Genomic DNA, 23396 nt, shown 5'->3' with positions numbered 1-23396 from the left:
GGCCACATAAGGGTAGGAAACTGTCCTCACGTCTTTCCTTTAGATCCACCTCAAAGACATTTCTTAGGCTTGCTGCCGTGTGAGAAGGCAATCCTAGCAAGTCTGTCTTTGGAAATTCAAGTTTCTTAAACCTGGAGAGGAGGAGGAAAGGTTTAACACTTTCCAAATGTCCAAGCTCTTATCTGCTGTATGTGTGTGAGTGAACAATAGTCCTGTGGTCACATCAAAAATGCAGCACGTTACAGGTTAACTGGTGAGCTCATTTTAAGCAGTTTTAATGGCTCTGAAAGTGATCTGTGTCATTTTATTAAAAGACAAACATGCACTGTATTCTGTTATAGATATACTACGTCATGGCTGTAAGAGAAAAACAAAACTGAGCTTAAAATAAAATCTTCAAAGGTACAAGAAAAACATTAAATGAGATAATCTGAGGCCCTGAAGTTATACTGAGATCCACTTATCCATTATCTTCAAATTAGGGACCACCTGTTCTTCATAACTGTCTGTTTGTATGAATGAGGAACTCTGAGTTTAATTAAGTAGCATGTGTGGGTGGAACAGGCTTCCCGACAGCAGTGAGATTATTAATGGACATCTATATTGAAGTTATTTGCATTTTTGAAAGGCTAATTACAATGTAAATTTAGTTTTAAATTATTGCTTTGCTGTGGGATGGGAGTTGTCACTTATTATTAGGGGGTTTTTTTCAGATCCCAGGAAAACATTGGTTTGGCTGTATAAGCACTCTGTAGTCTCTTATTTTTCCCTAATTTACACTTTTTGCTCATGGTTCAATGTGCTGTAAAATATGCCCCCATCTCTAGTTTCATTATTTTTATAGGTTTTTGTTTTGTTTCTGCCCTGCAACTTTCTAAGGTTCTGAGGAAATGAAAGCCAAGCTTTTCAAAAACAGGCCTGAAGCTGAAATCTGGAAAAGGTGAACTTGTCTTAAGAAAATAGCCCCCACTGACTTCCTGGTACTTTAACGTTTTAACTGCTAGCTTATTACATGTAGCTGGTGATGTTTGCAACATAAATATGCTGAATGCTAGACCATGTTCTGTTGTAGTGAACCCAGAATAATTCAAATATAGTTTGTCAGAGCCCATGAGGAAAAACAAGCCTCAGCTGGTGGACAAGCCTGCAGCATGCCCAGCCCTTCCCATGCCCTGCTGTTCAAACTGTGTGAAAGACAGTTTTGGCCCATGCTCTGAGCCAAGGTAATGCATGATTTACATTCTCCCTATTTCCTCACCTGAGAAGTTTGAAATTTGGCCCAGAACAGGTTTGAGGTGTGAGCCAGAGAGGTGCAGGCAGTGTAGGTTAGTCAGTGAAGGCTCTCACAGACAGAAGAGGGTCTTTTGCATCAGGCATGTTGTGCCTGCACTGTGTTTGCAGGTAGAGGGAAGAGAAAGGCAATGAACTAGCACACCCAGGGAGATATTACTTGACCTGTTTCTGCAGTAACATGGGAAAGTAGTTGGCTGAACATCAGCAACACTTTAGTTTGGTATTTTGTGTGTTGGGCGTTATTAGATGAAAGAGTGCTCTCTGGAGTGAGCTGCAGCCTGCCTGCCATTGGCCACAAGGTCACTTCGAGGCTAGTAGGAAATAGAAACATCTGATTCCACACAGACTACATTAAAGACCTATCTGCTTTGGCACTGATGGATAAACTAAAGTTTACAGATGGGAACAGCAGGAAAAACATACAATATCTGGTCACATCTGAAAGACCTGCAGAGCATGGTAACTCAATTGTACGCAGTAAGCACTTCGCTTGCATCGCCACTGATAGAATTCAATTAAAAGCTATTAGCATAACAAGCCATACAAGGGTTGCCAAAGTGCAAGGAAGCTATAAAGCATCTGCCTGGGACTAGGAGGGGACTCATTTGACAATTTTGATCTTTCCTGCTCCTTCCTCATTTAATAGTGAACAGTGACAAAGTGCTGATCGGCCTGGTGGCATGTATTCTTTACCTTTTTCTTAAGTAAGAACTACCTCGTAGAGATTTCTGAGGCCTACATCCATAATCTGTCTGCCTTAAGGCTCTCTTGAAAGAAAAGAAGCACTATATAGCTCTTGTTATGAAAGTTGCACAGTTCATGTATTGCTGGGGGAAGGTACCCACAGCAGGAATTGTTTGATTGTGTGGGAGGTCGGATTAGGTATTTGTTGAAGTCTCCTTGGCCTTATACTGTGTGACTCTACAATTTCTTCTCAGAGCACTGAAAATAAAACACAGCTGTGAATTAGAGTCAATTCCTACCTTCTCTAGTAGTCCCTGAAGCAAAATTCTCGTGGATATTGAGGAACCCTTCTAAGAGCCCTGATGACACATGAAATACAAGAGTGTCTCCTGTGTCTCCAAAAGACTTGCCACTCCCTGTGTGTTGCCCTCATTTTGGCTCACTCACACCCACTCTCCTGCTCCAGGTGTGGGGGGGGATTCCTGTAAAGCTGCATGCCCCTGTGCGGAGCTCCTTCCCGCTGGCCATGGGTCCACACATCCAGGGCTGGAGCTGGTCTTGAGAGCCAGCAGCTGCCACAGGCTACAGGAGGAAAAGGGGTCTGTCCTAAGCCCAGATCTGCCCATATCCCTTACTAGGACTGGAGTTTTTTAAGAAGACGACTGGAAAGAAGTGATCATTAGATATCTTTAAATTCTTAGAAAAATAATAAATTACAGTTAAATGGTTAAAAGCTTGAACAAAACTGTTGCAAAAATAACCTAACAGTTGAAAAATATGATTACCTCAGGGTGGGACTATTATTATTATTATTATTATTATTATTATTATTATTATATTTGTTGGGTTTTTTGTATGGCTGATCGAGTGTTCTCATTTTGCCATAAATTAGAGAAAAATGGCTGGACATGTGAAAACACTTTTATAGCCGAGTCTCTGGACATGGCCATTTCGATACGGGAGAGGTGCTTTGCCCCAGCGTGGTTCCCAAGGTGACCCTCTGCCTCTTGGGGACAGTAATACTTACCAGTGCCACAAAGACATTTTGTCACTGCTGAACTTCTTTATGAGTTCCTGAGATGAAAGCTTGTATAATAATGCAAAATAAGATTCATATTTCTTTTATCCCATAGTCCAGCTAAGGGCATGTTCTGTGAAATGGCAGAAAATAGTATGAGATTTTCATTTTAACTAGTTTTTCCTTAAAGTATCTTTTGTCTGTTTTTCATATGTACAATAAGGTTTCCTTCCTTGCTCCGTAGCTGTGTAGTCATTCCTTTTTGTGTTATTAAAACTGAGAAGGAATGCCTTTAGGTGAAAAGAGACTTATTAATGTGTTAGGTCTTGCTGTCAGGAATAGATCCTGATTTATGTGTTACAATTTTGGAATGATATTAACTCAAATTTCCTTCATAGAATGAGAAGGTGCATGTAAATTACAGAACAATAACTGTGATTTAACAAAATAAAACTATTTTGTTTTATCTACACTCTCTTTGAAGTAGAAATATCAGTAATATTACTAAATTATCCCAAACCCATAGATTAGTATAAACTGTTCCCTGACTGCAGCATTTTGGAGAGAATTATTAAAGAAGCAGTTGGTGTTATTCTATACTGAGTTCATGCAGCTTCATGCTCATGCGGCTCAATTAAATACCATGCTATAGTTTATTTAGGAACAACTTTATAGACTCATTTTGCAGCCTTAAGTTTAAGACCTGCCCACAGATAGATCAAAATGTCCCAGTTATTCTCAGTTTTTCCTGGGTTAAATATTTGAGGGTAGGTCGGGGTGGATAGCATTATTTCATGCGTGGTACTGCAAGAGGCTGTGTATCACATTTTCTAATGCTTTTGCATTTGAAGTTTTTATTTGATTATCTTGTTGTAGGGTGGAGTCAAATGAATATGTTTTCAATTTTGCAGTGAATTGTTACAATCTGAAATGGCTTTTGTAAGCTTCTTGGCATCGATAAGCAGAAGTGATTGTGGTTTTGAACCCAAGACGCATAAGGATGGCCGTAACATAATCATTCCTCCCTCTCCGCACATTCCCCCCCAGGTTCTGACTGTGGAATATTCTGAGTTAGCCAAAAGATGCACGTGGAAAAATTACTTTGTTTTGAATAAATGTGCAAAAAGGCACACAAATGCAGTGTTTATTCCTGTAGGCTAATATTTTCAGGCTTAGTTATATACTTGCATTCAAATATTTTAGTCCCTGAATCTAATCCAATTTTCCAAAGTTACAGCATTCTCAGCAACTCTGTAGCCATGACAAAGAATTAGGATGCTGATTTAGACAGTTAAATTTGCACCTGTAAATTTATCGGAACACTGTAACTGTAGAAAATTATGAGTTCAAAAAATGTCTTCATGATTAGGGCCAAATGAATAATTGATTTATTTTTTTTATTTTGTCATCCTTTTTTTTAATTGGTTTCAATCAGACTTATTGTCCTGCTTAACAAAATTACTTCTTTTCCCTTCCCCAAAATTTTCCTTAGTTCGATTAAAAAAAAAAATCTGTAAAAAGAGGAGAAAAAGACTGAGATTCAGAGAAGTTTGAGGATGTGGTGATGGTGTTATTCTCCTCTTGTTCAGTAGCTCAATGCCTAAGAACACTTCTCTGAATGTCAAGAGACTGGTTCAAATCCTACTCAACTGGTAAACTTTAAGCAGGCACCTCTTTTAGGTGAGTTTTCTAACTAGGCTATAAGTACTTGGAACGTGAACTCAGTCCCTTCTCATGGGATTGCAGCTGTACTTTGTACCTGAGACTGCTGAAGTATTTCATGTAGACGATGATTCCACAGGCTCTTGGTTAGAGCACGTGCCTGGGGCTTGCCCCAGAGAGTATTTGTTCAACTGAATATAGTAAAAAATATCACTGGAAAAAGGACTATGCAGACAAATGATCTCCTCCAATGGCAGTTCCTTCCTTGGGATGTGGGACTTGTGGTATCCAAGCTTGTCTGGCAAAGAAGGGAATACATTCTGCATCATTTGCATCCTTTTGAAAAAGGGAGAACAAAGCCGCATCCTTTCCTCGTCCTGACTTCCCCCTCTCTTATCACGTATTATTTGTGGCACACTTCATGTTACCTTGCAAAACTAAAAATAAATGGAGGTTGTGAAGGTGAAGTTACACTTTCAGCTACTTTACAATTTGTTAGCAGAATTGTAAAAACCCTTTGTTCTGATACTCTCTGCTGCTCCTTTCTCAGCTTGACTAACAGATCACCCTTTTTGCCAAAACACACCCTGCAGCCAATTGTCACACCAGTGTATATCTGGTAGCTATCTTAGTGCACCCTTGGAAAGATGAGCAATGGGTAGAGCAATATTTTGGCATGAATATTAGCTGTTTAGATTTTCACATGTACTGTTCTAGGGAATGTGTAAAGGCTCCTACCCACACCTTGAAACAGTTAAGAAATGGCATAAGGCCAGGTAAGAAGTCTAATTGAAATATCACATGAGGGGAAAGAATTTGGAGCACAGCGGTATCACCATGTAACAAGTCCACCATATAACAGTGGAAAATAGTCAGGAGTATGTGGTGAGAGGAAGAACCATCCATTTACTTCAAAGAGTAAACTGAATGTAAAATATCCAGATTCAACTTTCCATTTATAGTAAGGCAACAGCACACAGCTAATCCTCCTCCAGTTCTTGTAGTTGACGCTTCAGTCTGGCACAGTTGTCTAAAACTGTAGGAAACGTGACAAAGCTGGGGACTCCATGACTGTGAGGAGCAAGCTGCTGTGCAAAGAGGATGCTGTGCTGTCCCTTCATCCTGCCGCTGTTGAGGGATGAGGAATCACGAGACAGGCTGAAGCCTTCAATGTTGCATGCCTGTTCTAACAGCGATTTTTAAAAGCCGAAAAAAAATGCTGGCTACATCAGATGTACATTTCAAGTGGCTAAGCAGCAACCAAGAGAATCCCTAGATGAATTTGCACCTTGTTGACAAGGCTTGTGTGACGTGCACAACTACTTCAAATGCAGGCAATCATTCCTTCTTCAGTAACAAAACTGTTTGATGTGGCCCTGATCTGAGAAAGCCATTAAGCTCATCTTTAAATATGTGCATAACAATCTGAAACAAAGAGGCTTTCCAAATCTGGGTCACCTGTGGAGATACATCTAACAGGAATTATTAAACACAGCCTAGAAACCAGTGTTTGCAAAAATAAAATGCCAAAGCTGGGATCCCAGGAGCCTCAGGCTTCAAAATGGCTGAGTTGCTTAGTGCTGAATGAAGCCACTTGGGGGCACACACCTTTACACTTAAAGCTGCTCAGCACCAGTATTTCTGCACTGGTCTTTTGGGAAGGGGCAGGAAGGAGGGGAATGTGTTTTTTCTTGAAATGTTAGTTTTGCAAAAGGTTTAATCTGCACAGACATCAAGACACAGGTCTTGACGTGAGAAATGCACCAGCTCAGGAGTGACAAATCCAAGGCTCCTGGGCTGAATTTGGACAGTGTGAGCAGCTCACCCACTGCCCTGGAGCCAGTTAGATGTTCTTTCTTCTCTAGACACAGCCAAGCATCAGGCAATAGGGTATATGAATTACTCCAGCTGTTTACAGCCTACCCCCCACACCGTTTGCACTGAAAGCCACTAGGTGTATCCACGTGGCTCTAGCTGCATCCCGATGCATGTACGTGTGGAATCACTCTAGCAGGGCTGGGGAGGGCACGTCTCAACCTTTGCTCACCAGGGTAGAGGGTGGCAATACTGCAATTGGCCACATGATCAGCCTGAAAGAAAGGCAGGGCACTGCCATGTTGGGTAAAGTAAGCACGGCTGAAAACAACCTTCTTGCAGGGCTGCGTGCCCCATGCAAGGTCACTTACCTTGTGAGGGAACCAAACCCAGTTGTTCTGTGCTCGCCCCACAAGCTATTCGTTTCAGTTAGGTATTTTCTCCTTGAATAAGCAGGACAAAAGGGATGCGATATGCTGAATCATTTAGGGAAAAAATCACCCTGTCAAGTGGATTATCATCAGCTAAGCAAGGCCCTGGAGGCCAAAACCTCAGCCTCTAAATTATACATGCTGAATGCCTGTGCTTTTACTGTATCGTTGAGGCAAAGCCTGCACTGTGTGTTTCAGGGACGTTAAAGGAAACATGAAAGCAAAGTTATACCACAGCTGGTATTTGCCCGGTGATTCCACCTTACCCTTGGGAACAGCAGGTGTCCTAGACACACCGAGTCCCTAGCAGGGAGGGAGGGAGGGGATGCTCAGTGTCTTGCTTTGTAATTCTTGGCAGAGATACCTGTGGGGTCACTCAGCTGCTAGAACATTAAAGCATATAAAAGCAGGATGTGGGAACTGCAAACCTCTTGGAATAATGTACACCCTGCACATGAGAGGGAACAGATGCATTCTCGGGAGGTGGGTGTCACTCTTGCTTGTGCTACTCACTTCTCTGACGTTTCTTCTGTTTACTGTCTACCTTTTTCTCCTGATTTCACTTTCAAAGCTACCTGTGCACATTAGCAGATGGTTGCCTTTCTGGCTATATTGTCTTTCCAGGAGGTGTTCAGAGTCAAGGTTTAAGTGAAAACACCCCTGCATTTGGCTTAACACCTGACATTGTCTGGGTTACTTCAGGTTTGAATGTCATACTAGCAAAATTGCACAAATCATTTTCTTATTGGAAATTCCACCCTGCAATTGCACTTCACTCACAGGGATTATCTCCCAAGCCAGCTATTCTCCACTGAATTACATTGTTCTAACCCAAAACTTTGGATATTAAATTAACAGTTTCTTACCCAAGTGATTTAGAGGAGTAGGGATATGAGATTCTGGTGTGCATCTCTGGAAAAATGCTGTAGCTTTTCCCTTCTCACTAGGTGAGGCTGCAGGATCTTCTGTGCTGACTGCACTGATCTCCTTGGGCTTGTTCTGCAACGAGTCTTTCTTTTCCCACTGAAATGCTGCTTTTGTGACCATTTCTGTGGCAATCACTGTCTACAATGGTAACCCCCATTCACTGTGCATTAACACAGTCTCTGAATAGAGCATTTTGTTACATGCCGTTCAGAGGAAATCCATCTCACCCGAGGAAATGTGTGGAAAATGACCTGTGAAGCATAGGGAAGGGAGTAGGGCCTTGATCCTGCATTTCCTTCCTTGGAACTAGATCACATGGTGCTTTGCATGGATGCACTGGGAAGCACGAAGCCCCGTCAGTCTTGAGCATCACTTTCCTGGACTGCAGGTAGTAGCATAGTGGGAAAAGCTGCACCCAGGCATTGCTACATCCTCTTTTTGTTTGTGAGCATGGGCAAACCCAACTGGTACAGCTATATCAAACAAAGTCTTACGTCTTACACCCAAGAGAGGCAAAAGGGATGGTTCCCACACTCTGTCCCTTGGGACAAGCCTGTAAGCACATAGGCTTATGATACCGAGCTTTTATTCTGCAGGAGGCCAGTGTAGGGCTGAGTGTGCACGCACAAGAGTTTGACATGCATGAGCTTCACACCTCTAGGTAATAACTGGCATCAGGGCCTTTACAGCAACTCCTGTCTGCTCCAGGAGTGTGATAGTAAGCTGCCCTCTTACTCTGAGCAATAGTATGATTGAGTTCCCATTTAAAACCTGTATTGATTTTGATGGGAGTTTTGATAGAGTATGGGTGTTGAAGGACTGCCAGATTTGGCTGTTAATCTTCAGGATTGCTTCTTTCTGCTTCACTGAGCATATGCCCCATATTTGCTGTCCTCGGTGTGAAGGATTTAGGAACTGTCAATATCTCTGTTGATAGATGAAGCAGTAAACACAGTGGGAGCAAAATGCACGTTTGGGTCACTCCTGCTGAGGCCTGGCCTGGCAGTTATACTGGGGTAATTTAAGAAGTCCTCACTTTCTGCTGTCTCCCTGTAAGAGCCTATTGCCCCAGGAATACAAGCTGTGAAATCTTTTGGGTGCCTACCACTCTGTTACCAGTGCTGCAGCTCCAAACAGGAGCTGAGACGCAGGGTGGTTTCAGTTAATACATGCTCACCATCTCATCTCCTGCCTTTGCTGTGTGGGGTGGTCCCCTTGCCAGTCCAGCTGTCGCTGACCTGGCACTGCTCTTAGAGGTGCTCTGCAGAGCGGTGGCTGCTTGAGCCCATATCGGGTAGGCAGCAGCAAGGTGGGGCCTGAATTTCAGAGATGCTGAGGACCCACCACTGCCATCAGTCCTTCTGGAGTGCTCCCTGCTCCTGAAAGCTAACCCCTGTGTATTGTAAGACAGGACAACCTGCACAGGAGGGTTCTTTGGAAACTGTGTTTCATGTGTCTATCTTCGTAGATTTACCATAGATGCCCTGATTCAGTGAGAATGAGTCACTTCTGCAAATGGTCTGGTGCTTAGACTGCAATGGCTTCTGCTAGATGTCTGTAAAGACTGCAAAGTGTTGTGGCTGAACTAACAGGTTCATCAAACGTATATGGCAAGCAAGATTTTTAGAGGGGGTGATTCCTTTTTATTTATTTATTTTTTAAGTAATGTCTGGCATTTTTGTCACAACCTTAGCTGACAAAACATTTTCTGGTCATGTTGCCTCAAGACAGCACAGAAGATTAATGTTTGGAATATGCTAAGCTCTTGAAAAATGTAAAGATAATATCAGAAAAGTAATTCAACATGTCGCCAAAGCTCTTAACCACAAGTGATGACATTCTAATCTTTGGGGAAACACAGGACAAGCGCTGTCAGCCTTTCAGAGCGGTGTAAGCATGTCGCAGTGCAGAGGGTGCAGAACCAAGGCTGATTTTGGAAAAGGATTGCTGCACTTGCATGGAGCTCTCCAAAAAGCAGAAAATCCATCAGTGCACCAAAGAAAGTTCTTCTTTTGGCTAAGCCTGTGGGTGTCAGTTGGGTGTGGGATGCATTACTAGTTGTTCCTCAGAAGTTTCAGTGTGACCCTGGGGCATACACATCCCGTTCCCACATCTGTAGAAATGGGCACATGAGCAATCTTTTTTACTCATGGACTGCTTCATTGGTTGGCTCTGAGGGAGCCTGGAAGCATGCCCCACAGACGGAAGCAGAGAGAGGCGCTGAATTTGTATAAATGCTAATTGTGCTGGGCTCACGCTTAGATGCTGTACTCTCATCTGTATGCAAACAGACAGGAAAACAACATGTGCAAATGTGGTTCATCTGGCAAGGTGGGAGTGCAGGCAGAGTTCAGTCACAGCCCTTACCGTGGCTGGTTACCACCTCGCACAGTGGGCCTGGGCTCTCTCTCTGCTGAAGTAACGCTGTACGGCCATGAACAGAGAGACCATGCAGACAGCACTGAGGTCAATAACACATGGTTTTCTGAGGCAGCCTGCCTTTCTTTCTTTTAAACCGGAGTGTGCTATGGAGGGGAAACAGAGTTGCAACAATTAGCTTCAAAGTCAAGAAGCCTCTAAAAACAAAGCTGCTGATTTTTGTTACAGCAGGGCAGTTTCTGATGTCCTTGCTGAAGCTAATGAGAACTTGGCTAGAGCAAAGCCTGTAGGAAGATCAGGCCCGGGGCCTGTGCTGTTTAGCGTTAAGGCAGGAGAGCCAGGCAAGGCCAGGAGAGCAGAGATGGAAGGGTCCTTGCCCACAGGAGCAGTGTCCTTTATAGATGCAGCCCTTCTGGGAACTACTAGTTCTACACAGGGTTGGTGGAAAGTGGGTGATAGGTTTTGCTTCGTTTCTGATGAACTGAGCCTTATTTACATTACAGTGAAAGAAAAGTGACTCTCACTGACTTTTACTCTAGGACCAAAGCTGAAGAAGGGTGAGAAGGGCCGTGTAGCTTAGCACAGGTTGATTCCAACTATTGGCAGAGAGGAGGCAGATGGAAGTGCACTGCTGCTGGTGTTGTTCCTTTACGCTGTTCCTCAGCAAAGCCTTTAGCTGTCATCTAGGCATGCATAAATAGATCAGTTTATTTATAAATCTCCACTTACTATACTATAGTAACTCATTATTTTGTCTGATTTTCTTGAAATGAAGACTCTTGAAACGAATGCACAAGTTAAAAAGAAAAAAAAGCAAGCCAGAGAGCCCCCAGCCAAGCAAAAGAGTGCTACAACTCTGAAGCTGACCAAGATGATCCTCAGAAATGGAAAATGTCCTAAAATACAAATTAAAAAAAGGAAATATGTTCTTTTGGATTCTGAGCCTTTAAGTCACAGTAAAAACATATGACTTAAGAATTCTCTGGCCCTAATACTTGCAGGACTTGCTTGCTTGTTTCTTTAATAAAAACTGAAATGTTTGTGTGTAAGTTGACTCCATCTGCTGGGCTTTATGCATGGTATTAAATATCATGAGATTCAGTTTTGCCCATTCGCAGTTTTATCTTAAGTTGAGCTTGCCAGCCAACAAGGGAGAAGTTTACGTTAGCTGTGAGGTTAGGACCATAAAACTGTGACTAACTTAAGGAAAGAAAGTAACCTGACAATATTTCAAATATACCCACTGGATCAGGAATACTATATACCATCAATTGCAAAAGAATACTTCATTTTCAAAGCTATCCCTGTGGTTTCATAAGCTTTTGCCTCTAACGGAAATGCAAGAAGTAATAAAAGAAGACATGGTTCTAAATGCTATAATGGATCCGAAGGGAGCGCAGATGGGGCAGATGATTACAGCACTGAACTCTCTGCTATGGAAATGGACATATCTGAATAGAAATTTCCCTTCAAAACTTAACAATGAGGTTACAGCTCTTGAGACTGCATAGTGCTGACCAGTACTACTTTTCTGGCATGGTTTTCTTTAGTAACTTCAATAAAAATATCAAATTGGTAGTAGTACCTTTCTTTCAGAGACTCTCTAGGCTTCAGGCCCCAAATTGTTCACAACCCATGTATGTCAGGACAACTTTGTGGTTAAGCCCTTCTTTCCAAGGATCTCTTGAGAACAGAGCATCCTATGAGGAAAAGCACTAAGAAGTCTGTTAAAGCTTGTAGTGTGTCAGCCATTAATCCAGAAATTCATTATAAAAAGAGAGTAGCCTAATTTAAAATCTTCAAGTGGGTGTTTTTAAATTATTCAAAATATTGTATTACAAATCCAGCTGAGTCAATTCAAATTTCAACAAAAAATTCAAAGGACCATAAATTATCTGACTGGCATTACATGATTACCTCAAAAATCTTCATGACTAAAAAAACATTTTTCCCTGTAAAATTGTCAGATAAATTAGAAAAACCTAAACCACTTCCACAGCATGTTTCAGTTGTTGCAGCAGACATTAAAAACCTGAAAAAATATCATAGATAAGTTCTTTGTCTATCACATTTTGTAGCGCCCAAAATATAAAATGTCTCTTTTTGTTCTTTTTATGTATTGCTTCTAAATCTCTAATCATTACATTCTGACTGTTTGTGTGCTTAATCACTGCTCATCAACATCTTTCTTCTATGCAGCACTGCTAAAAATGTTTGTTTGCAGTTGTCCTTGTGCTCTGAACTGTGCCGTTTCCCATGCATAACTTCCTATGCAGGGAGGCAGAGCATTAATACCCTGTTCAGGAAATTCGGAGAACACAGTGACACATTGGCATAATTAAATAATGTCATCAGTCTCTGAAGTGTACTCCCTATGGTGATGCACCGCGTGAGAAACCTCCTAATACGACACCTACGGGTTTCTTATACAAAACTGACGTTACTGTAATGTATTCCATTAGGAGAGCTGAAGTTTAATGGAGGAATCATTATTTTATTTTATTGGTATTTCATGGGTAACATGGTATGACGCTTCTGCCCACTGGATCCTGTTATACTTTTTTCCAGCTCAATTAAAGAGCTGCTTCTTCTATGTCTTTGCCACATAGGTGCTAGACCACCACGGTCCAGCCTCTTCAGTGTAATGAGTTTAGGTGGTCTCTGCCTACAATGCAGGTTTTGTATTGCAGAAGTTCTTCTGGGCTCTCTTCTAAAGTCTCTACAGTTTTTAACAGCCATTTTGAAGTGTGGGCATCCAAAGCATGACACAGTGTTCAAGTAGCGGTGTCCTCAAATATTAAATTGTACTGCCTCTGATATGTCCATCCCATAGCTGTAACCCTAAGTGTTTCTCCCATCACACCATTCTCACCACAGCCATCAGGCAACATGACATCCCAATCCTGAGGAAAATGGCTGGGAGAGGGGTCTCTGCAGCATTGCAGCTGCTCCAACATCAGGTAATGGGCAATATGTACCACATTGGTCATGACAGCAGGGCAAGGCTTCAGCTCTAATATCCATTGCCCTTGTTATATGCTCCAGATAAAGTTTCTCACAGCAGATTTGAACACATTTGCAGTGCTGCTGTCTCAGAAAAGCAGGGGGAAAACAGAGGAGAAAGCTGGGACAAAGGACCATTGCCCCAGGGTGCTATACACAGCTTGGCTTAGCAGGTTCTCCCGTCTCTCATTCCTTGCCAAGTTTTTTTTCTGCTTTCTGACCTCCATGTCTCCTGCCCTTCCTGTTCCTGCTATGTTATACACGAGCTTTCGGTTTCCTACCTTGTATCACCTCTTGCAGTCAGGCTTGCTTTGTTTTACCCATTCCTCGCTCTGACTCCTTGCCCCTCCTGTACTATTTATTTATCCATCTAACGCTGTTCTCATGATTATGGTATTTGGGCACCAAGCAACTTGAATAAACTGTCTACTCCATTGGCTCAAACTTCTCATTTATGTCGGTTGCCTGGTAACAGCTGTTGTAACTGAAGTTGCAAAATTTTCAGTGAAAAAAGAATCCCGTGCTCCCAAACAGCCTGAACTTGAATAAAACTGCAAACAGAGCTGGAATTTTCCATGCTTTGGGGCTCTCCCAAGCTGATCTCTTGCTGTCAGCTTGGAAAGTTCAAACAAAACCAAGTCACCCTCCTTAAAGTCCTGTGGGGGGAAGTGCAGAAAGCCCCACTTGTGTCTCTGCTGCCTTAACTCCCGTCCTTGCTGCACTCACACGAATGCAAATCATTACCTGAGCCCTGCAGCTGGCTGGAGGCTGCTGGAGAAGCTCGCTCTTGGCTGGAGGGTGTTCCTGACTCTCGAAATGGCAACAGAGGGTTTGTCTCTGTTTGTCTCTGCCAGTGGTTTCCACCCTGCCGGATTCAGTTTTGAAGCTAAAAGATGTTTCTAATTACAAGCATTGCAGAGACAGCCTGGGAGCTGGGAGGCTGTGAGATTTTAGCCGTGCTGAGGAGAGGAGGCAGGGGGTGTCGACGGTCAGGCACGTACCCCTCTCGCTACCTGGGATGAAACCTTTGTGGCTGTGTGCTGCGGATGTGGACGGTGCAGGCATCACGGCCTCAGACCTGACCTGCCTGTGGCCCAGGGCCCATCTCATACTTTGCCTTCATGGACTGGGAAATCAAACTGGGGGGCAGAGTGATAAGAAGGTAATTTGGCTGCTGGAAGAAGCAGCTTTGATTCAAAACCCGGGGTGCGGGGGCTCTTTGAGTACCAGTGGGGCATTGCAAAGGCAGCGGCAGCTCTTGGCCGCACCCTTCTCTGTCAGCTCCTACCAGCCCCTGCCCACCAGCGGTGCTGGGATGCCTTCCTTTGGAGCTACCACAAAACACCATTAAAACTTCTCCCCAAATTACTCCTAGATTCTACAGTACCTTGTAAAAGCCCTAATCCTCCTGCAAAGCAGGGAGACGTTCAGCCCCTTGCCAAAAGCACCCAGACCTTGCAGGAACAGACTTTCATGTGATCATAAAATTAACTTCAGGGCCAAAATTGTAACTGCTGCAGGAAACTGTGTGGAAACAGATGAAAAACTAACTGTTAACCTTATAATGAAAAATCCATACTATAGAAATCACGGAGAAAGCGTGAAAGATTTCATGGGCCAGTTACAGTAAAAATAAGAAATTTCACGCTTTGTTGCATTAATTGAAAACACCAATAACATTATTTCATAGTATTAATAATGATTATTCAGTGTTCAAAGTTATTTAATGATGAATCCAAATACAAACAAAATCAGTATGACCAGATCATAATCTATTTTTAAAAATACGAATAAGCTGTTGAAACAGCAAGCAAAAGAAATCAGCATGTGTTTGTTTGTTTGTTTGCTTTTTTCCTTATGGAATTAGTGGGTGTATTTCATTCCCAAAGCCTAGCAGAGGGCAAAAAGAGCATTTTGCCATCCATTTAATACAAATTCTGCAGGGGTGAGAAGCTGTTCTTAATGCCAACATGAAAACTTTCCCTCTGTGTTTGCAAATATGTGCACAGATAACAGCAAAGGATAGTGTGTGTAGGCTTTAACTGCTGAGTTTTTCAGGGTAATGTTCTCATCACAGGGAGAAATCACTGAGATTTTCAAGCCTCCAGGAAAAACAAATCTAGGTACTTTGGGGAAGTGGCAGATATGCACTGGTGCTGCCCAAACTTTGGCCAGGGTAGCTGGCTTTGAGGTTTCTGAAAACCAGGTTCCTCCCGTGTGAGATTAAAGAAGAGAAGCTAAGGATGTTAATGGATAACACTAAACAAGATTTGCTTAAATTGCCATGTCCCTTAATTACTGCTTAAATATAATAAAAGCAAATCATGTGTAAGATTTTATTTTTGATCCTTATTGATCTCTGCAATATGTGTAAACATGTTGGGGCAGAATAATTACAGCTGAAAAATATTATTTATTATTAAACAGTGTGTCTTATTTTAAATATCAATATTATGGCCTCTGGCATTAGCTTTGCATTGACTAGAACCATAAGGGGTGTTTTTTCTGTTTTTTAAACAGATCTAGCACTTGGTAAATACTTAACGTTGTCTAAACAGATACAATCTTGGTTTATTTTCTGAAAATCCCTTTGGCTTTGCATGTAGCTAACAAGAACATTACTTGCACTTTACCCCCAAATTTCAGATTCTCCTTTCTCATCCTGATTAAATGATAGCACAGGTAAAATTTTGTTTGCCTCAAATATAACATTTAATAAAATGGACGGTAGGTTTACTTTGTGGAGTATTGTTCTATTTTCTTTTTTTTCCCCCTCTCTTCCCAAGTGTCTGGTTTTGGTCCCTTGCCTCCTCTGTTGTGCGACAGCGCTTGGGCTGGCTGCCTTAAGCCTTGCAGAAGCTGACTTAGGGCAGGTTTGTCGCTGGCAGACACGTGGTGAGTCAGCAGCGTGGGAACGTCTGCAAAGGAAGTTTTGGAAGAGTCCATGACAAACCCGGTTCCCATTTGAAGCCAGTGACTTCAGTAGGAAACGATTTTCTTCCCTAGTGAAGGAAAGATCAGTTTGTTACTGGACAAGGGGGAAAGCTGTCGGTAGAAGTATTTATGTCTTGGATCTATTTATTTACAGCTGTGGGATTATGTAGCTGGTGTATTAGGTACTTGCTAGTCCTATGGGTGCAATAACTCAAGAAAGCCCTTAATGTGCAGCTACAGATAGATGTCAGGCTATGGACTGGTGCCCAATAGGTCAGAAAAGTGAACTGTTTATTTAAGTCCCAAAAAGTCCTCAGGTACCTACCAGACATGGCTGAGGTTTCTCCCTTTTTGTCCAGCCCCGTGCTTACGTGCTTTGCTGAGGCCAACCACACTTACTAATCAGGAGAAATATAGTACTGCTGCACAGCCATCCAATTAGTGAAGGGTTAATTTCTTCTGTCCAGCTCGGGCCCTTCAAAATAGTATTCTTCCCTGCATGGCCAGGAGTCTGTGTTGCAGGTTTAAATCACACCCTGGGCATTGCATGTCCATTAAGCATGGCATAACCACTGCAGATGGGACATTACTGGGTGTCCCTGCGCTCCTCACATCTTCCATAAAACACATGGCTGTTCAGGGATGTGGCTGGCTTGGGTGGCCTCTTCACCGTTGTCTGTACCAGCTGCCAGCTCATGCTGAAAGGCTTGGGAGAGGGGGAGGTAGGGTTAGGGTGGATGTAACTAAGGAGAGGCTGAGTGTAAACTGTTGAGCAGATGAGAGAGTTTGTCTCGCCTGCTAGCTCTGTGTTCACACGGGGAAAGTCAGAGCTGGGTTCCCAGCAGGCACTAGTGGCAGGGAGAAGCCGCAGCAGTAAGTGGCAGGCAGAGGAAACTCGGAGCACAGCGCCAGGCACTCAGAGAGGAGCTGGAAATTCTTTTCCTGTTTGCCACACACCCAATCTTAGGCGGCCTGAGCTTGTTGCTGTAGCTGGTGGAAAACTGAGAAATCCCTTAGGAGGAAGGGTGTGATAAAATGACTGAGGGTTTTACACAAAGGCTGGCAAGGTGTGACCAGAAGGCATATATTAATGAGAGGGAAGTTGAATTCTCATCTGTTCCACCTGTGAATCCCCACTGAAGTCAGTATGGGAAGGCCTAAATGACAGGGATATCTGAAAACCTCTTGCAGTTTAATTATTGTCAAAAAGCTCTAAGAAGAATTTCAGTGGCTGAGGAGTTATGCAGTCTGAATATATATCAACAGAGTAAAATCCCATTAGAAGTAGATGAAACTACAAGAAGATGATAGCTGGACTACAGAATAAAACCCTATTCAGAGACTGATGTAATGTATTTTTCCACTGCAGGGCAGGAGTGAAACTTCAAGCTATTGTTTAAAGAGAGAAAAAAACTCCGTCCCTCAGGGCTGCAGTAGGAAAGATAGTTTAAAAAAGATCATTAAAGAAAAATCCCTCTTGAAGACTTTGATGTCTATTGATGCAAGGTGCTATTTGTTCTCCTACTGAAGACAGATCTGAAAGACTCCGCAATTACTAATAAATCACTTGCAATATTGAGCAATTACCAACAATGCAATCATAAAACAGTGCAATAACTAAATAATTATACACTTGTTAGGAGAATACATTATTGGGCACCCTGGAAAGAAAGGGGAAGGAGGTGAGAATACAAAAGACAGGATATTGGATACCACACAAATAGCAACAAAATACACTTTGCAGCCAGAATGCTGAGTAGTTGTACATGATCAGGGCCAAATCCCAGCCCTGGAGAAAATCAGGGAAAAATTTTAATAGGAAGGTTAATCTGTTATTCAAAACACTGAATATGATGGCTGGAAAAGGCCTTTTCTGCCTACTGGCCATGTTCTGTCCAAAACCAGCCCTGAGAGCACCAACTATCTCAGTAGCACTTGTTTTATTACTCATCCTAATGATAATAGGCTGCCACCTCAACTGGGACCCCAGCTGAGGGTGAGGAGCTCAGAGGAGAGTACTGCACTGCAGAGTCAGAAAGACATGTCCGTGCTGGTTACCGTGGCCCAGCTGGAGCCAGAGGAAGTAGATTCCCACACTCCAGAGGCAGCTCAAATCCCTGTTGATGCATGGAGGCCACCCTTTCCATACTTGGTTGTGAAGGGATTGGGAGAGCTTGGGCTGTAGGAGTTCTGCACTGGGGTAAAAAAAAAAGCGGGGGTAGGGGGGAAGAAAAATGGTGAATGGGAAGCTGAGGCTTCATCAGCAGAAGCTGATTATGACAGTAGAGAGTGAGAACATTGCTGTTGTTTAGATTTCCCCTTCAATGAATTTGGGATTACTCCAGAAACATCAGGAGAAAACATGTGCATGAATGAATTGCTTCTTGGAAGGAAAGGTGTGTATCAGTTGCCACAAGTCAGACTGATATGCCATTGGTTTGTCTCACTGGTGTTCAGCCGTTGCCTTAGGTGTGAAAGCTGGAATACAGTGGAAAAGAATGAAGATTTTGAAATACTGTTGGGAAATACTGTGAAGTGCTGTAGAAGCAGAAAGCACACTATGTACTGTATACGCTAAAGAAAAATATCTGTCATTGAGGAGATCGAGAAATCATAGCTGGAGGATTTTGGATATGTACAAGGATTAGGGGCCATCTGGAAAAAGGATCATGTGAGGGAGCGTCTGTGGTAAAACATTAAAGGAAAGGCAGAGTGCTTAGCATGACTGACCCAGATAGCTTTGTAGACACCATCTACATAAGCAAAGTACAATTTATGGAGCAGTCTAGAGACTCTGATATTCCTGCAAAGCACAATGCCATTCCTGGAAAATCAAGCAATCCTTTAGCAATGGCAAAGTACGAGGGGAAGGCAAATAAAAGTAGACTGGGACTACTAGGTGAGCCCAGACTCCAGTAGCCAAGGGTTCATGCTCTCTTCCTCCTCCTAAACAAAGGAGAGGAGGAGGGCTGTGCTCTAATCCTCCTTCTGGCATCCATTTTAAGTAAACCCTTCGCGGTCAAGGGAGGGGAACAGCCACTTATACACCCTCCTCCTTCAGCTGCTGAAGGTAATGTAGCTGGCAGCAGGCACAGCATCTCTTTCCACTGAGCCCTCTCTCCTCCCTGCCGTGTTGCTAGAGAGATTGATTTGTGATCTCAGGGACCAAAATTTCCTCTCTCTCTTTGAGTTTCCCCCAGGCTGCTCTGGCCTGGGAGCCCACAGCTTTTCCACGTTTAGAACAAACCCTTCATCTTTGGGGAATGAATAGGTAAAAACTTTTAGCATCTGTAGCTCATATTACTGGACAGTATAAAATAGCCTGGAAGGAAGAAAGGGAGAAGGCAAAAGAAAGTAAACAGAAAACTGAGAATTGGTGAGAATCTTTTTAAAAACCTGGACCTTCAGCTCTGATGTAAATGGTCTTTTCATGGTTTTTGTGCTAAAATAGACATTTTAAAATCACATGCATTAATTAAAATTATATATACTGGCCAGGTTACAGCAAATATAGATGTTGCTGTCAGCAGCCACAAACAATGGCTGCAAACAGAACTAATGAAACCCAAAGTAAAAGAAATCAGTGCTGAAAGCTGGAAGTAAACAGAATCTGGAAATGACATACTATTAAATAGAAACCAGTGGTGGCCCTTGAAAACTTGTTTTTTTCTCTCAGATAATCAAAGGCCATATTGTGCCTTTAGGCACAGCTTTGAGCAAGGAGAGATGAATAAATTGCATTGCTACAGAGTAGTTTTAGGGTGGGAAAACCAGAGAGTCAGTGTAACATCCCAGTTGCTCAGATCTGTAAGCAAATGTAGCGCTTTGCTGTGCAGCAGCTGCAGGCTATCTTCAGGAGCTAGCAGCAGTCTCCTGAGGAAGAGTGACAGTGTCTGGCCTCATGGTCAGGAGGGCAAATCACCACTGCAAAACTGTAACGTGGCATGAGAGCATCCCATGGACACGGGCTCTAAAATATATATTTAACACACAATGCTCTGTATCAGAACTAATTTGACAGACCCCAGGATCTTAACCTGAATCTCCTCAGTCAGTGGTGTAGTAAAAGGGCAGGACCTTCATTTTCCTCTCTAGCTCAAGAGGAGAATTCCTCATGTACAACTGCTAGAGATTTTTGTCCAAAAATCCCAGTGAGGAAAAAGTTAAGCCTGACTGATTTTCAGGGCAGCCTATGTGCTTCTGCATAACCTCAATTTACCATACACCCTGTTTGTACATTGAGCTACCTGGAGATGAGCAAGATCATCATGGAGGGGTGGCTCAGAACAAATCCCAGGTGATACTACACAGCCGACTTATCACAGAGTTAATAAAGAAACCTCCAGTTCGTAGTTTAGCCTTACTATGGAGAATCAGGGAGAGCCCAGGGCTGGGCAGGCTCTCTACCATCTCACTGCCTGGTAACATTCGCTAACACAAGACATCTCTTCCACTAAGTGCTGCATCTTTCCATGCTGTTGCAGAGCAGAAGGGCACCTCATTCCCTTCCTGGATGTCCCGGGGAAACATCTTGCTATCCTGGCACGGGAGTTGATCCTGACCAAGGTTCACCACAGATGGAACAAAGAGCGAAACTCTAACAAAGTGATAAATGGGACCTTAGTGTTGGTCATGGACCACAAAATCACCCTTCATACAAAATGAGGTTGAGATAGGAGTGAAGCAGACTTTAGCATTCTAAGTGAAAACAACAGTAAGATTTTTTTGAGACATGTGAACAGAAATAAAAAAGAAATCTGAGATTATATCCACCTATGCTTTTAAGCTACCTTCAAAAGGCTTTTCTTTCTTTCTCTTTCTGTAAGTCCTAGCGATTGTACCACTAGGGTGTTTACATAACTTTGTGGCTGAGGACCATTTTAAAGAAATCTTTAAACATGTAACTTTTATACACAAATCTCCCCTGCGGCTCTGTTTAGGTTTTCCTTTCCCCTCTGGATTTCTCTGAACATACCTTTGGTTTTTTTGAGGGACTAATTTCTGCACCTGCCAAACTTTTAAGACTGTTAATATCTTTTGGACCTGTTTAGACAGAGCCATCTCCTGCCCACACTGTAAACAGAGCTTATTATCAACAGCTCTTATGCTTAATTAACTGTAAACAAATCATTATCCGATTGTGAGCAAAACATTCCTTTCCACACTGCAGGGTGGGGTTTGGCCCTCAGTGTTCAGCTCTTGTGCACTCAGCCTTTTCTTTTACAGGCATGCATATATTGACAGGTATACCTGGTACCAGTAGAACCTGGAAGGGTGCATGTGTTGTTACTGCATAGGTTGGTACAGCCAGGCTGGCTGCCCCAGCTGACGAGGGGGCTCTGCCAGCCCTCCCTTACCTTTCCTGGAACGGCAGAGAGGAGAAGGGACCCTGCTCACCTGGAGGGGGAAGGCGAGATGTGATTCCACCTAGAATAACTGAAACTGGATTTCTCCCATCTGGTTCCACACTTGTATTTTGATATTACAGGGAGTATAGTACTGGCTGTTCAAGCACACTCTTCTTTCAGATCCTTATAGAACATAGATATTAAAAAAAAGTCTTTGTTGAGCTAAATCAATAGAGTTATATGAGCAGAAAGAAGATCCAAGGTGAAGTAAGGGTGGCATCATGAATGGAAACTGAGAATCATCTTGCTTTGCAAGTCTATCTCACGATTCCTTTATTTATTATTTCAACTTTAAATTAGGTTCAAATCAAACTTCTGCAAGAATGTGATTTTATATACATTGTAAACAGATTTTTTCATATTATATTTTTAAAAATTCTACTGCAGTTCCCAAGAATGTTTGTTAGTTTGCTTTCCCTTTATTCACCAACATTGTACCACTGAGACTTGGCAGTGAAAGTGGTGTTATTGATTTTCATTATCCAAGCTGGGAGAAATGCAAAATATAAGCAGTGGGAACTATGACCTTTTTTGCCTTTAGTAATTGAAGGGTTTACTGGTAACAACATTCAGTAAGTAGCAAACAAATATATTTTACTCTGTTAACAGAAAAAGAGTTTGAAAAATCATAAATCAGATCCCCAGGGATTATGAGATTGATTTAAATGACAAAGGCTTTTCTTTTCTTTGCATCTAGTTCAACTTTATCCCCAAATCCATTCCAGTCTGAAGTCCAGGAACAAAACATACCTGTAATAATAACCTCTTAATGCTCTTTTAGGACTTTCAGAATGTACCTGAACTCAGATTGACTGTGTTTATTAATGGTAGAAAAGAGGCTGAGCCAATAGTGCTCTAAGAGCATCTTCTTTGGCAGCCCCGGCTACTGATGTCAAATAGTTAAATGCCTAACGGGTGATAGTGTAGGAAGGAGGCACTGCTCAGAGCCAAAAATTAAAGGTCAAAACTTGTGTTGTCTTGTTAGCAGTAAAACTAGGAAAAATTCCTTTGTGTTTTTAGGCAAGTTGCTTAACCAGTCCATGTCTGCTGGCACAATACTTGTGAATCTTCACTGACATTTGCTGACTGTTTTGGGATCTTTAGATAAAGCCTCATAGATATAAAAGCAAAGTACTGATTATCCTTATTGCAATTTCCAGTTATAACAGAGAAACTGTAAGAGCCGTTCAGCTTAGAAAAATATGAATTCAGAAGTCTTAAATTCTAGTCCTCTGGCTGGCGCTGTGCTAATGTGATACCACTGTGGGAAAGGGCAGGAGGGAGGGCAGGGATGCTAGTGGGGCTGCATTACTGGTACAGTATCTGTACAGCAGGAGACTCCTAGCAGTACCAAGGTACTGCTTGGTAAGGCACTTACCTAGGTAAGGCATGGAGATGTGACCACACTGCTGTCCTATAAAACAGCACAAATGAGATGGAAACCCTATGCTTTTATGTGGAGGACTGATCTAGCACAAGTGATGATGATGGTATAAAGTGAGCTTATACCTGGTCAGCACCTGGTGTTGGGGCTGCAGAGTTTCTGATTTGGTGCTCAGCAGCTCGGGAGCTGAGTGGATGGTCCTGACAGCCTGCAGCCTGTGTGGAGAGGAGCCAGAGGGAATGCCTTGCACACATGAAAAGTGCAGTAGATATGCTAAGCAGTCATTTGGGCAAATGTGCTAATACAACAGCTTATTGTGGTTGATGGGCTCAGTATTGTGGCCAGTTCTGTTTAGTATCTTTATCAATGATCTGGATGAGGGGATCGAGTGCACCCTCAGTAAGTTTGCAGATGACACCAAGTTGGGTGGGAGTGTTGATCTGCTCGAGGGTAGGAAG

This window comes from Aptenodytes forsteri, unplaced genomic scaffold, assembly GCF_000699145.1.
Source record: "Aptenodytes forsteri isolate BGI_AS27 unplaced genomic scaffold, ASM69914v1 Scaffold442, whole genome shotgun sequence".
Taxonomy (NCBI): domain Eukaryota; kingdom Metazoa; phylum Chordata; class Aves; order Sphenisciformes; family Spheniscidae; genus Aptenodytes; species Aptenodytes forsteri.
The sequence above is the reverse complement of the archived record's forward strand: the minus strand, read 5'-3'. Positions refer to the sequence as shown.